Source organism: Triturus cristatus, chromosome 8 (assembly GCF_964204655.1).
Source record: "Triturus cristatus chromosome 8, aTriCri1.1, whole genome shotgun sequence".
NCBI classification, from domain to species: domain Eukaryota; kingdom Metazoa; phylum Chordata; class Amphibia; order Caudata; family Salamandridae; genus Triturus; species Triturus cristatus.
In genome coordinates, this window is record NC_140591.1 from 737,197,648 (window position 1) to 737,210,626 (window position 12,979).

Below are 12,979 nucleotides of genomic sequence, written 5' to 3' on the forward strand. Positions count from 1 at the left end.
AAACACTCCACTAAAATAAGATTCCTGTTGGTGCCAACAATTCTCCATGTTAATGCTTGTTCTAGGTGAGCAGTGAACCGATTGCAGGGCTCTTTTGAAAGCAAGGTCTGAGAACCAACAGATACATCCACACGCCGATTACTTTAGTGTTTTGAGAGAATTCCCTTTCTTGGAACGAGATTGCATGAAATAATCTTCAGGGCTTGGACAATTCCATGGCAAAACAGCACCTATCAACATTGTAGCCAACACAATATAACAACTGTTTCTGCCCGGTTTCGAACCGGGGACCTTTCGCGTGTGAGGCGAACGTGATAACCACTACACTACAGAAACAGATACCTACAGTTGATTTTTCTGTAATGAAACTGCTCCGAACTGGCTATTCCATGGGCCTCTGGCTTTAGATTTCTTTCATGCAACCTGCCCGACATCCCTAGCTGAACGCTCGTACATGCCATGCAAGACCAGATGTTTGGTATTAGCTCAGACTGGGCAGGGCTGAAGCATGAGACTCTAGCAAAGAATTATCCACTACTGCAAAGAAAAAATTGATGTTGGTTTTGAAACGCAAACTTCAAAACTACTTGAAAAGAGTACCAAGAAAAGGGCTCGTCCGGGATTTGAACCCGGGACCTCTCGCACCCAAAGCGAGAATCATACCCCTAGACCAACGAGCCCTCAAAATCCTCTTACCTCTCAAAAGCTAATACCGGCTCTAAGCCCGCAATGAAGATCATGCTGGTATCTTTATGATGCTTGGTCTGTGAATACGCATGAAAGTCAGTCTCAACTTACCCTTTCTCAAACGATAGCACTATCATTTACAAGTGTCTCCTTTTATTCCGTCCCAGCTTTGGACACGTCTTACAGGAAGTCAGCCCTTATTTATATATTTCTTCAGTGGCTGAAGCTTAATGAGAAAGAGTAACAAGTTGTTCATAACAACATAAGAAACACATTGTGCATTTTCTCTTAAATACTCCTTCACTTTGTGCCAAAAGAAATACCAAGGTGAATACCTAGGCCACAGATTCAAGCTAAAGATCTTCCTGCTGAATGCAAGGCGCAATAAAAACTGCATATCGCTGGACTAAAGCATTCCTTGCATAGCCTCTAACATCATAACATAACTGAGCTGCTAGCAGCAAGCTAACCAATACCTTTCTGAAATGAGAATGACATGTGCTTATCTGCTCAATCAGTGCTCGATCAGGCGAGATTTAGAAAAGGTGGAAAGGGTCCAAGTGGATGCCCCTGCCTTTTTAGGGTGGGTCCTGCTGACTATCATAGGATTGCTTGTAAAAGTGGCCAGGGTCAGAGGAAAAGCTGCCAACACTTCTTAGCGTTCTCTATAGATGCAGCCATTTTCTGTGACTGTAATTTCGGCCTTTTCCCAGAAGTCTCTATTCTGCCTATGCAAATTAACAAAAGCAGTGCTTATTCCTCACTTGCTCAAATGTCCTTCCTGTCCAGAAAGCTCTGATTAAGCATGCTTATTTTCTTTTTCTGGGATATTTTAAATTGTTTCGCTGTCCAGTCTGTGGCAGTAGAAAGCTGCTTATGATGCCAGGTTTTGATGAATCCCCAAGGTACAAGTACAGAGGAATATATCAGTCTCTAGGATATGGAACTTTTAGCTAACACATCACAATATGTGATGCTTGCCAAGAAAACACTACATTCTGGAGCGCTGATGATCAGAACATTCTGCTCCTGAAGGATAGAAAAGACAGCTTGATTGAAATAAAGTCTGTTTATATTGACGCTCTCTCTCTCCCTATATATACATACATGCATACACACACACACACAGGTATGTCATGCATTTCTTCAGATTTGTTTCAACCATTTACCATTTATTGGAGAATCCCTACTTTTCAAGTGACTGCAAATGAAGTCATCTCTGGCACTTTTTGTGCAAAGTAAGAGACACACATGACACCTTTTTATAAAAGTCATCGGTTTCTTTGTTACTGTGTACTTTCAAAGCATGGGGCTTTCACACGTCAGGTAAACCTGATTACCACTACACAACAAAAGCAGATGCAGCTTTCTTATCTATGTCGTGATAGAACAGTTGTGAATTGAGTAGAAGAAGGGCCCTGATGTGATACTTATTACATGCAGCCTGTAAGATAGTCAAACATGCAGGCTAGGAAGGAAGATGCAAATATCAATGTATTAGAAAAACACCTAAAGGCGAGTGATATGCTTTCATTCATGCATGGCTAGGAAAAATCGCCATACTGTTGCAAACATTCTTACACCACCAACTGGAAATAAATGATTCTGACATTAAACGTAAAGGTGACAATGCATTTGTATCATCACCCTGAGAAGGATCATCTTGGAATTGAGCCGAGGGCCTCTGCACTCAAAGCCAGAAACACTCCACTAAAATAAGATTCCTGTTGGTGCCAACAATTCTCCATGTTAATGCTTGTTCTAGGTGAGCAGTGAACCGATTGCAGGGCTCTTTTGAAAGCAAGGTCTGAGAACCAACAGATACATCCACACGCCGATTACTTTAGTGTTTTGAGAGAATTCCCTTTCTTGGAACGAGATTGCATGAAATAATCTTCAGGGCTTGGACAATTCCATGGCAAAACGGCACCTATCAACATTGTAGCCAACACAATATAACAACTGTTTCTGCCCGGTTTCGAACCGGGGACCTTTCGCGTGTGAGGCGAACGTGATAACCACTACACTACAGAAACAGATACCTACAGTTGATTTTTCTGTAATGAAACTGCTCCGAACTGGCTATTCCATGGGCCTCTGGCTTTAGATTTCTTTCATGCAACCTGCCCGACATCCCTAGCTGAACGCTCGTACATGCCATGCAAGACCAGATGTTTGGTATTAGCTCAGACTGGGCAGGGCTGAAGCATGAGACTCTAGCAAAGAATTATCCACTACTGCAAAGAAAAAATTGATGTTGGTTTTGAAACGCAAACTTCAAAACAACTTGAAAAGAGTACCAAGAAAAGGGCTCGTCCGGGATTTGAACCCGGGACCTCTCGCACCCAAAGCGAGAATCATACCCCTAGACCAACGAGCCCTCAAAATCCTCTTACCTCTCAAAAGCTAATACCGGCTCTAAGCCCGCAATGAAGATCATGCTGGTATCTTTATGATGCTTGGTCTGTGAATACGCATGAAAGTCAGTCTCAACTTACCCTTTCTCAAACGATAGCACTATCATTTACAAGTGTCTCCTTTTATTCCGTCCCAGCTTTGGACACGTCTTACAGGAAGTCAGCCCTTATTTATATATTTCTTCAGTGGCTGAAGCTTAATGAGAAAGAGTAACAAGTTGTTCATAACAACATAAGAAACACATTGTGCATTTTCTCTTAAATACTCCTTCACTTTGTGCCAAAAGAAATACCAAGGTGAATACCTAGGCCACAGATTCAAGCTAAAGATCTTCCTGCTGAATGCAAGGCGCATTAAAAACTGCATATCGCTGGACTAAAGCATTCCTTGCATAGCCTCTAACATCATAACATAACTGAGCTGCTAGCAGCAAGCTAACCAATACCTTTCTGAAATGAGAATTACATGTGCTTATCTGCTCAATCAGTGCTCGATCAGGCGAGATTTAGAAAAGGTGGAAAGGGTCCAAGTGGATGCCCCTTCCTTTTTAGGGTGGGTCCTGCTGACTATCATAGGATTGCTTGTAAAAGTGGCCATGGTCAGAGGAAAAGCTGCCAACACTTCTTAGCGTTCTCTATAGATGCAGCCATTTTCTGTGACTGTAATTTCGGCCTTTTCCCAGAAGTCTCTATTCTGCCTATGCAAATTAACAAAAGCAGTGCTTATTCCTCACTTGCTCAAATGTCCTTCCTGTCCAGAAAGCTCTGATTAAGCATGCTTATTTTCTTTTTCTGGGATATTTTAAATTGTTTCGCTGTCCAGTCTGTGGCAGTAGAAAGCTGCTTATGATGCCAGGTTTTGATGAATCCCCAAGGTACAAGTACAGAGGAATATATCAGTCTCTAGGATATGGAACTTTTAGCTAACACATCACAATATGTGATGCTTGCCAAGAAAACACTACATTCTGGAGCGCTGATGATCAGAACATTCTGCTCCTGAAGGATAGAAAAGACAGCTTGATTGAAATAAAGTCTGTTTATATTGACGCTCTCTCTCTCCCTATATATACATACATGCGTACACACACACACACAGGTATGTCATGCATTTCTTCAGATTTGTTTCAACCATTTACCATTTATTGGAGAATCCCTACTTTTCAAGTGACTGCAAATGAAGTCATCTCTGGCACTTTTTGTGCAAAGTAAGAGACACACATGACACCTTTTTATAAAAGTCATCAGTTTCTTTGTTACTGTGTACTTTCAAAGCATGGGGCTTTCACACGTCAGGTAAACCTGATTACCACTACACAACAAAAGCAGATGCAGCTTTCTTATCTATGTCGTGACAGAACAGTTGTGAATTGAGTAGAAGAAGGGCCCTGATGTGATACTTATTACATGCAGCCTGTAAGATAGTCAAACATGCAGGCTAAGAAGGAAGATGCAAATATCAATGTATTAGAAAAACACCTAAAGGCGAGTGATATGCTTTCATTCATGCATGGCTAGGAAAAATCGCCATACTGTTGCAAACATTCTTACACCACCAACTGGAAATAAATGATTCTGACATTAAACGTAAAGGTGACAATGCATTTGTATCATCACCTTGAGAAGGATCATCTTGGAATTGAGCCGAGGGCCTCTGCACTCAAAGCCAGAAACACTCCACTAAAATAAGATTCCTGTTGGTGCCAACAATTCTCCATGTTAATGCTTGTTCTAGGTGAGCAGTGAACCGATTGCAGGGCTCTTTTGAAAGCAAGGTCTGAGAACCAACAGATACATCCACACGCCGATTACTTTAGTGTTTTGAGAGAATTCCCTTTCTTGGAACGAGATTGCATGAAATAATCTTCAGGGCTTGGACAATTCCATGGCAAAACGGCACCTATCAACATTGTAGCCAACACAATATAACAACTGTTTCTGCCCGGTTTCGAACCGGGGACCTTTCGCGTGTGAGGCGAACGTGATAACCACTACACTACAGAAACAGATACCTACAGTTGATTTTTCTGTAATGAAACTGCTCCGAACTGGCTATTCCATGGGCCTCTGGCTTTAGATTTCTTTCATGCAACCTGCCCGACATCCCTAGCTGAACGCTCGTACATGCCATGCAAGACCAGATGTTTGGTATTAGCTCAGACTGGGCAGGGCTGAAGCATGAGACTCTAGCAAAGAATTATCCACTACTGCAAAGAAAAAATTGATGTTGGTTTTGAAACGCAAACTTCAAAACAACTTGAAAAGAGTACCAAGAAAAGGGCTCGTCCGGGATTTGAACCCGGGACCTCTCGCACCCAAAGCGAGAATCATACCCCTAGACCAACGAGCCCTCAAAATCCTCTTACCTCTCAAAAGCTAATACCGGCTCTAAGCCCGCAATGAAGATCATGCTGGTATCTTTATGATGCTTGGTCTGTGAATACGCATGAAAGTCAGTCTCAACTTACCCTTTCTCAAACGATAGCACTATCATTTACAAGTGTCTCCTTTTATTCCGTCCCAGCTTTGGACACGTCTTACAGGAAGTCAGCCCTTATTTATATATTTCTTCAGTGGCTGAAGCTTAATGAGAAAGAGTAACAAGTTGTTCATAACAACATAAGAAACACATTGTGCATTTTCTCTTAAATACTCCTTCACTTTGTGCCAAAAGAAATACCAAGGTGAATACCTAGGCCACAGATTCAAGCTAAAGATCTTCCTGCTGAATGCAAGGCGCAATAAAAACTGCATATCGCTGGACTAAAGCATTCCTTGCATAGCCTCTAACATCATAACATAACTGAGCTGCTAGCAGGAAGCTAACCAATACCTTTCTGAAATGAGAATGACATGTGCTTATCTGCTCAATCAGTGCTCAATCAGGCTCGATCAGGCGAGATTTAGAAAAGGTGGAAAGGGTCCAAGTGGATGCCCCTTCCTTTTTAGGGTGGGTCCTGCTGACTATCATAGGATTGCTTGTAAAAGTGGCCAGGGTCAGAGGAAAAGCTGCCAACACTTCTTAGCGTTCTCTATAGATGCAGCCATTTTCTGTGACTGTAATTTCGGCCTTTTCCCAGAAGTCTCTATTCTGCCTATGCAAATTAACAAAAGCAGTGCTTATTCCTCACTTGCTCAAATGTCCTTCCTGTCCAGAAAGCTCTGATTAAGCATGCTTATTTTCTTTTTCTGGGATATTTTAAATTGTTTCGCTGTCCAGTCTGTGGCAGTAGAAAGCTGCTTATGATGCCAGGTTTTGATGAATCCCCAAGGTACAAGTACAGAGGAATATATCAGTCTCTAGGATATGGAACTTTTAGCTAACACATCACAATATGTGATGCTTGCCAAGAAAACACTACATTCTGGAGCGCTGATGATCAGAACATTCTGCTCCTGAAGGATAGAAAAGACAGCTTGATTGAAATAAAGTCTGTTTATATTGACGCTCTCTCTCTCCCTATATATACATACATGCATACACACACACACACAGGTATGTCATGCATTTCTTCAGATTTGTTTCAACCATTTACCATTTATTGGAGAATCCCTACTTTTCAAGTGACTGCAAATGAAGTCATCTCTGGTACTTTTTGTGCAAAGTAAGAGACACACATGACACCTTATTATAAAAGTCATCGGTTTCTTTGTTACTGTGTACTTTCAAAGCATGGGGCTTTCACACGTCAGGTAAACCTGATTACCACTACACAACAAAAGCAGATGCAGCTTTCTTATCTATGTCGTGATAGAACAGTTGTGAATTGAGTAGAAGAAGGGCCCTGATGTGATACTTATTACATGCAGCCTGTAAGATAGTCAAACATGCAGGCTAGGAAGGAAGATGCAAATATCAATGTATTAGAAAAACACCTAAAGGCGAGTGATATGCTTTCATTCATGCATGGCTAGGAAAAATCGCCATACTGTTGCAAACATTCTTACACCACCAACTGGAAATAAATGATTCTGACATTAAACGTAAAGGTGAGAATGCATTTGTATCATCACCTTGAGAAGGATCATCTTGGAATTGAGCCGAGGGCCTCTGCACTCAAAGCCAGAAACACTCCACTAAAATAAGATTCCTGTTGGTGCCAACAATTCTCCATGTTAATGCTTGTTCTAGGTGAGCAGTGAACCGATTACAGGGCTCTTTTGAAAGCAAGGTCTGAGAACCAACAGATACATCCACACGCCGATTACTTTAGTGTTTTGAGAGAATTCCCTTTCTTGGAACGAGATTGCATGAAATAATCTTCAGGGCTTGGACAATTCCATGGCAAAACGGCACCTATCAACATTGTAGCCAACACAATATAACAACTGTTTCTGCCCGGTTTCGAACCGGGGACCTTTCGCGTGTGAGGCGAACTTGATAACCACTACACTACAGAAACAGATACCTACAGTTGATTTTTCTGTAATGAAACTGCTCCGAACTGGCTATTCCATGGGCCTCTGGCTTTAGATTTCTTTCATGCAACCTGCCCGACATCCCTAGCTGAACGCTCGTACATGCCATGCAAGACCAGATGTTTGGTATTAGCTCAGACTGGGCAGGGCTGAAGCATGAGACTCTAGCAAAGAATTATCCACTACTGCAAAGAAAAAATTGATGTTGGTTTTGAAACGCAAACTTCAAAACAACTTGAAAAGAGTACCAAGAAAAGGGCTCGTCCGGGATTTGAACCCGGGACCTCTCGCACCCAAAGCGAGAATCATACCCCTAGACCAACGAGCCCTCAAAATTCTCTTACCTCTCAAAAGCTAATACCGGCTCTAAGCCCGCAATGAAGATCATGCTGGTATCTTTATGATGCTTGGTCTGTGAATACGCATGAAAGTCAGTCTCAACTTACCCTTTCTCAAACGATAGCACTATCATTTACAAGTGTCTCCTTTTATTCCGTCCCAGCTTTGGACACGTCTTACAGGAAGTCAGCCCTTATTTATATATTTCTGCAGTGGCTGAAGCTTAATGAGAAAGAGTAACAAGTTGTTCATAACAACATAAGAAACACATTGTGCATTTTCTCTCAAATACTCCTTCACTTTGTGCCAAAAGAAATACCAAGGTGAATACCTAGGCCACAGATTCAAGCTAAAGATCTTCCTGCTGAATGCAAGGCGCAATAAAAACTGCATATCGCTGGACTAAAGCATTCCTTGCATAGCCTCTAACATCATAACATAACTGAGCTGCTAGCAGCAAGCTAACCAATACCTTTCTGAAATGAGAATGACATGTGCTTATCTGCTCAATCAGTGCTCAATCAGGCTCGATCAGGCGAGATTTAGAAAAGGTGGAAAGGGTCCAAGTGGATGCCCCTTCCTTTTTAGGGTGGGTCCTGCTGACTATCATAGGATTGCTTGTAAAAGTGGCCAGGGTCAGAGGAAAAGCTGCCAACACTTCTTAGCGTTCTCTATAGATGCAGCCATTTTCTGTGACTGTAATTTCGGCCTTTTCCCAGAAGTCTCTATTCTGCCTATGCAAATTAACAAAAGCAGTGCTTATTCCTCACTTGCTCAAATGTCCTTCCTGTCCAGAAAGCTCTGATTAAGCATGCTTATTTTCTTTTTCTGGGATATTTTAAATTGTTTCGCTGTCCAGTCTGTGGCAGTAGAAAGCTGCTTATGATGCCAGGTTTTGATGAATCCCCAAGGTACAAGTACAGAGGAATATATCAGTCTCTAGGATATGGAACTTTTAGCTAACACATCACAATATGTGATGCTTGCCAAGAAAACACTACATTCTGGAGCGCTGATGATCAGAACATTCTGCTCCTGAAGGATAGAAAAGACAGCTTGATTGAAATAAAGTCTGTTTATATTGACGCTCTCTCTCTCCCTATATATACATACATGCATACACACACACACACAGGTATGTCATGCATTTCTTCAGATTTGTTTCAACCATTTACCATTTATTGGAGAATCCCTACTTTTCAAGTGACTGCAAATGAAGTCATCTCTGGCACTTTTTGTGCAAAGTAAGAGACACACATGACACCTTTTTATAAAAGTCATCGGTTTCTTTGTTACTGTGTACTTTCAAAGCATGGGGCTTTCACACGTCAGGTAAACCTGATTACCACTACACAACAAAAGCAGATGCAGCTTTCTTATCTATGTCGTGATAGAACAGTTGTGAATTGAGTAGAAGAAGGGCCCTGATGTGATACTTATTACATGCAGCCTGTAAGATAGTCAAACATGCAGGCTAGGAAGGAAGATGCAAATATCAATGTATTAGAAAAACACCTAAAGGCGAGTGATATGCTTTCATTCATGCATGGCTAGGAAAAATCGCCATACTGTTGCAAACATTCTTACACCACCAACTGGAAATAAATGATTCTGACATTAAACGTAAAGGTGACAATGCATTTGTATCATCACCTTGAGAAGGATCATCTTGGAATTGAGCCGAGGGCCTCTGCACTCAAAGCCAGAAACACTCCACTAAAATAAGATTCCTGTTGGTGCCAACAATTCTCCATGTTAATGCTTGTTCTAGGTGAGCAGTGAACCGATTGCAGGGCTCTTTTGAAAGCAAGGTCTGAGAACCAACAGATACATCCACACGCCGATTACTTTAGTGTTTTGAGAGAATTCCCTTTCTTGGAACGAGATTGCATGAAATAATCTTCAGGGCTTGGACAATTCCATGGCAAAACAGCACCTATCAACATTGTAGCCAACACAATATAACAACTGTTTCTGCCCGGTTTCGAACCGGGGACCTTTCGCGTGTGAGGCGAACGTGATAACCACTACACTACAGAAACAGATACCTACAGTTGATTTTTCTGTAATGAAACTGCTCCGAACTGGCTATTCCATGGGCCTCTGGCTTTAGATTTCTTTCATGCAACCTGCCCGACATCCCTAGCTGAACGCTCGTACATGCCATGCAAGACCAGATGTTTGGTATTAGCTCAGACTGGGCAGGGCTGAAGCATGAGACTCTAGCAAAGAATTATCCACTACTGCAAAGAAAAAATTGATGTTGGTTTTGAAACGCAAACTTCAAAACAACTTGAAAAGAGTACCAAGAAAAGGGCTCGTCCGGGATTTGAACCCGGGACCTCTCGCACCCAAAGCGAGAATCATACCCCTAGACCAACGAGCCCTCAAAATCCTCTTACCTCTCAAAAGCTAATACCGGCTCTAAGCCCGCAATGAAGATCATGCTGGTATCTTTATGATGCTTGGTCTGTGAATACGCATGAAAGTCAGTCTCAACTTACCCTTTCTCAAACGATAGCACTATCATTTACAAGTGTCTCCTTTTATTCCGTCCCAGCTTTGGACACGTCTTACAGGAAGTCAGCCCTTATTTATATATTTCTTCAGTGGCTGAAGCTTAATGAGAAAGAGTAACAAGTTGTTCATAACAACATAAGAAACACATTGTGCATTTTCTCTTAAATACTCCTTCACTTTGTGCCAAAAGAAATACCAAGGTGAATACCTAGGCCACAGATTCAAGCTAAAGATCTTCCTGCTGAATGCAAGGCGCATTAAAAACTGCATATCGCTGGACTAAAGCATTCCTTGCATAGCCTCTAACATCATAACATAACTGAGCTGCTAGCAGCAAGCTAACCAATACCTTTCTGAAATGAGAATTACATGTGCTTATCTGCTCAATCAGTGCTCGATCAGGCGAGATTTAGAAAAGGTGGAAAGGGTCCAAGTGGATGCCCCTTCCTTTTTAGGGTGGGTCCTGCTGACTATCATAGGATTGCTTGTAAAAGTGGCCATGGTCAGAGGAAAAGCTGCCAACACTTCTTAGCGTTCTCTATAGATGCAGCCATTTTCTGTGACTGTAATTTCGGCCTTTTCCCAGAAGTCTCTATTCTGCCTATGCAAATTAACAAAAGCAGTGCTTATTCCTCACTTGCTCAAATGTCCTTCCTGTCCAGAAAGCTCTGATTAAGCATGCTTATTTTCTTTTTCTGGGATATTTTAAATTGTTTCGCTGTCCAGTCTGTGGCAGTAGAAAGCTGCTTATGATGCCAGGTTTTGATGAATCCCCAAGGTACAAGTACAGAGGAATATATCAGTCTCTAGGATATGGAACTTTTAGCTAACACATCACAATATGTGATGCTTGCCAAGAAAACACTACATTCTGGAGCGCTGATGATCAGAACATTCTGCTCCTGAAGGATAGAAAAGACAGCTTGATTGAAATAAAGTCTGTTTATATTGACGCTCTCTCTCTCCCTATATATACATACATGCGTACACACACACACACAGGTATGTCATGCATTTCTTCAGATTTGTTTCAACCATTTACCATTTATTGGAGAATCCCTACTTTTCAAGTGACTGCAAATGAAGTCATCTCTGGCACTTTTTGTGCAAAGTAAGAGACACACATGACACCTTTTTATAAAAGTCATCAGTTTCTTTGTTACTGTGTACTTTCAAAGCATGGGGCTTTCACACGTCAGGTAAACCTGATTACCACTACACAACAAAAGCAGATGCAGCTTTCTTATCTATGTCGTGACAGAACAGTTGTGAATTGAGTAGAAGAAGGGCCCTGATGTGATACTTATTACATGCAGCCTGTAAGATAGTCAAACATGCAGGCTAAGAAGGAAGATGCAAATATCAATGTATTAGAAAAACACCTAAAGGCGAGTGATATGCTTTCATTCATGCATGGCTAGGAAAAATCGCCATACTGTTGCAAACATTCTTACACCACCAACTGGAAATAAATGATTCTGACATTAAACGTAAAGGTGACAATGCATTTGTATCATCACCTTGAGAAGGATCATCTTGGAATTGAGCCGAGGGCCTCTGCACTCAAAGCCAGAAACACTCCACTAAAATAAGATTCCTGTTGGTGCCAACAATTCTCCATGTTAATGCTTGTTCTAGGTGAGCAGTGAACCGATTGCAGGGCTCTTTTGAAAGCAAGGTCTGAGAACCAACAGATACATCCACACGCCGATTACTTTAGTGTTTTGAGAGAATTCCCTTTCTTGGAACGAGATTGCATGAAATAATCTTCAGGGCTTGGACAATTCCATGGCAAAACAGCACCTATCAACATTGTAGCCAACACAATATAACAACTGTTTCTGCCCGGTTTCGAACCGGGGACCTTTCGCGTGTGAGGCGAACGTGATAACCACTACACTACAGAAACAGATACCTACAGTTGATTTTTCTGTAATGAAACTGCTCCGAACTGGCTATTCCATGGGCCTCTGGCTTTAGATTTCTTTCATGCAACCTGCCCGACATCCCTAGCTGAACGCTCGTACATGCCATGCAAGACCAGATGTTTGGTATTAGCTCAGACTGGGCAGGGCTGAAGCATGAGACTCTAGCAAAGAATTATCCACTACTGCAAAGAAAAAATTGATGTTGGTTTTGAAACGCAAACTTCAAAACAACTTGAAAAGAGTACCAAGAAAAGGGCTCGTCCGGGATTTGAACCCGGGACCTCTCGCACCCAAAGCGAGAATCATACCCCTAGACCAACGAGCCCTCAAAATCCTCTTACCTCTCAAAAGCTAATACCGGCTCTAAGCCCGCAATGAAGATCATGCTGGTATCTTTATGATGCTTGGTCTGTGAATACGCATGAAAGTCAGTCTCAACTTACCCTTTCTCAAACGATAGCACTATCATTTACAAGTGTCTCCTTTTATTCCGTCCCAGCTTTGGACACGTCTTACAGGAAGTCAGCCCTTATTTATATATTTCTTCAGTGGCTGAAGCTTAATGAGAAAGAGTAACAAGTTGTTCATAACAACATAAGAAACACATTGTGCATTTTCTCTTAAATACTCCTTCACTTTGTGCCAAAAGAAATACCAAGGTGAATACCT

The 12,979-nt window shown here is 41.7% G+C and overlaps 11 non-coding genes across 11 annotated transcripts; all 11 read right to left on the reverse strand.

Annotated features, from left to right (window-relative positions):
• Window positions 1-263: 263 nt before the first annotated feature.
• Window positions 264-336, reverse strand: TRNAV-CAC (transfer RNA valine (anticodon CAC)). Its single transcript has one exon. It is a non-coding gene; the product is annotated as a tRNA-Val (tRNA).
• A 272-nt stretch (window positions 337-608) lies between these two features.
• Window positions 609-680, reverse strand: TRNAP-UGG (transfer RNA proline (anticodon UGG)). The gene has a single exon. It is a non-coding gene; the product is annotated as a tRNA-Pro (tRNA).
• A 1,970-nt stretch (window positions 681-2,650) lies between these two features.
• On the reverse strand, window positions 2,651-2,723 carry TRNAV-CAC (transfer RNA valine (anticodon CAC)). Its single transcript has one exon. It is a non-coding gene; the product is annotated as a tRNA-Val (tRNA).
• A 272-nt stretch (window positions 2,724-2,995) lies between these two features.
• TRNAP-UGG (transfer RNA proline (anticodon UGG)) lies at window positions 2,996-3,067 on the reverse strand. The gene has a single exon. It is a non-coding gene; the product is annotated as a tRNA-Pro (tRNA).
• Window positions 3,068-5,037: 1,970 nt separating this feature from the next.
• TRNAV-CAC (transfer RNA valine (anticodon CAC)) lies at window positions 5,038-5,110 on the reverse strand. The gene has a single exon. It is a non-coding gene; the product is annotated as a tRNA-Val (tRNA).
• Window positions 5,111-5,382: 272 nt separating this feature from the next.
• TRNAP-UGG (transfer RNA proline (anticodon UGG)) lies at window positions 5,383-5,454 on the reverse strand. Its single transcript has one exon. It is a non-coding gene; the product is annotated as a tRNA-Pro (tRNA).
• Window positions 5,455-7,779: 2,325 nt separating this feature from the next.
• On the reverse strand, window positions 7,780-7,851 carry TRNAP-UGG (transfer RNA proline (anticodon UGG)). Its single transcript has one exon. It is a non-coding gene; the product is annotated as a tRNA-Pro (tRNA).
• Window positions 7,852-9,831: 1,980 nt separating this feature from the next.
• On the reverse strand, window positions 9,832-9,904 carry TRNAV-CAC (transfer RNA valine (anticodon CAC)). Its single transcript has one exon. It is a non-coding gene; the product is annotated as a tRNA-Val (tRNA).
• Window positions 9,905-10,176: 272 nt separating this feature from the next.
• TRNAP-UGG (transfer RNA proline (anticodon UGG)) lies at window positions 10,177-10,248 on the reverse strand. The gene has a single exon. It is a non-coding gene; the product is annotated as a tRNA-Pro (tRNA).
• A 1,970-nt stretch (window positions 10,249-12,218) lies between these two features.
• TRNAV-CAC (transfer RNA valine (anticodon CAC)) lies at window positions 12,219-12,291 on the reverse strand. Its single transcript has one exon. It is a non-coding gene; the product is annotated as a tRNA-Val (tRNA).
• A 272-nt stretch (window positions 12,292-12,563) lies between these two features.
• Window positions 12,564-12,635, reverse strand: TRNAP-UGG (transfer RNA proline (anticodon UGG)). The gene has a single exon. It is a non-coding gene; the product is annotated as a tRNA-Pro (tRNA).
• Window positions 12,636-12,979: the final 344 nt, after the last annotated feature.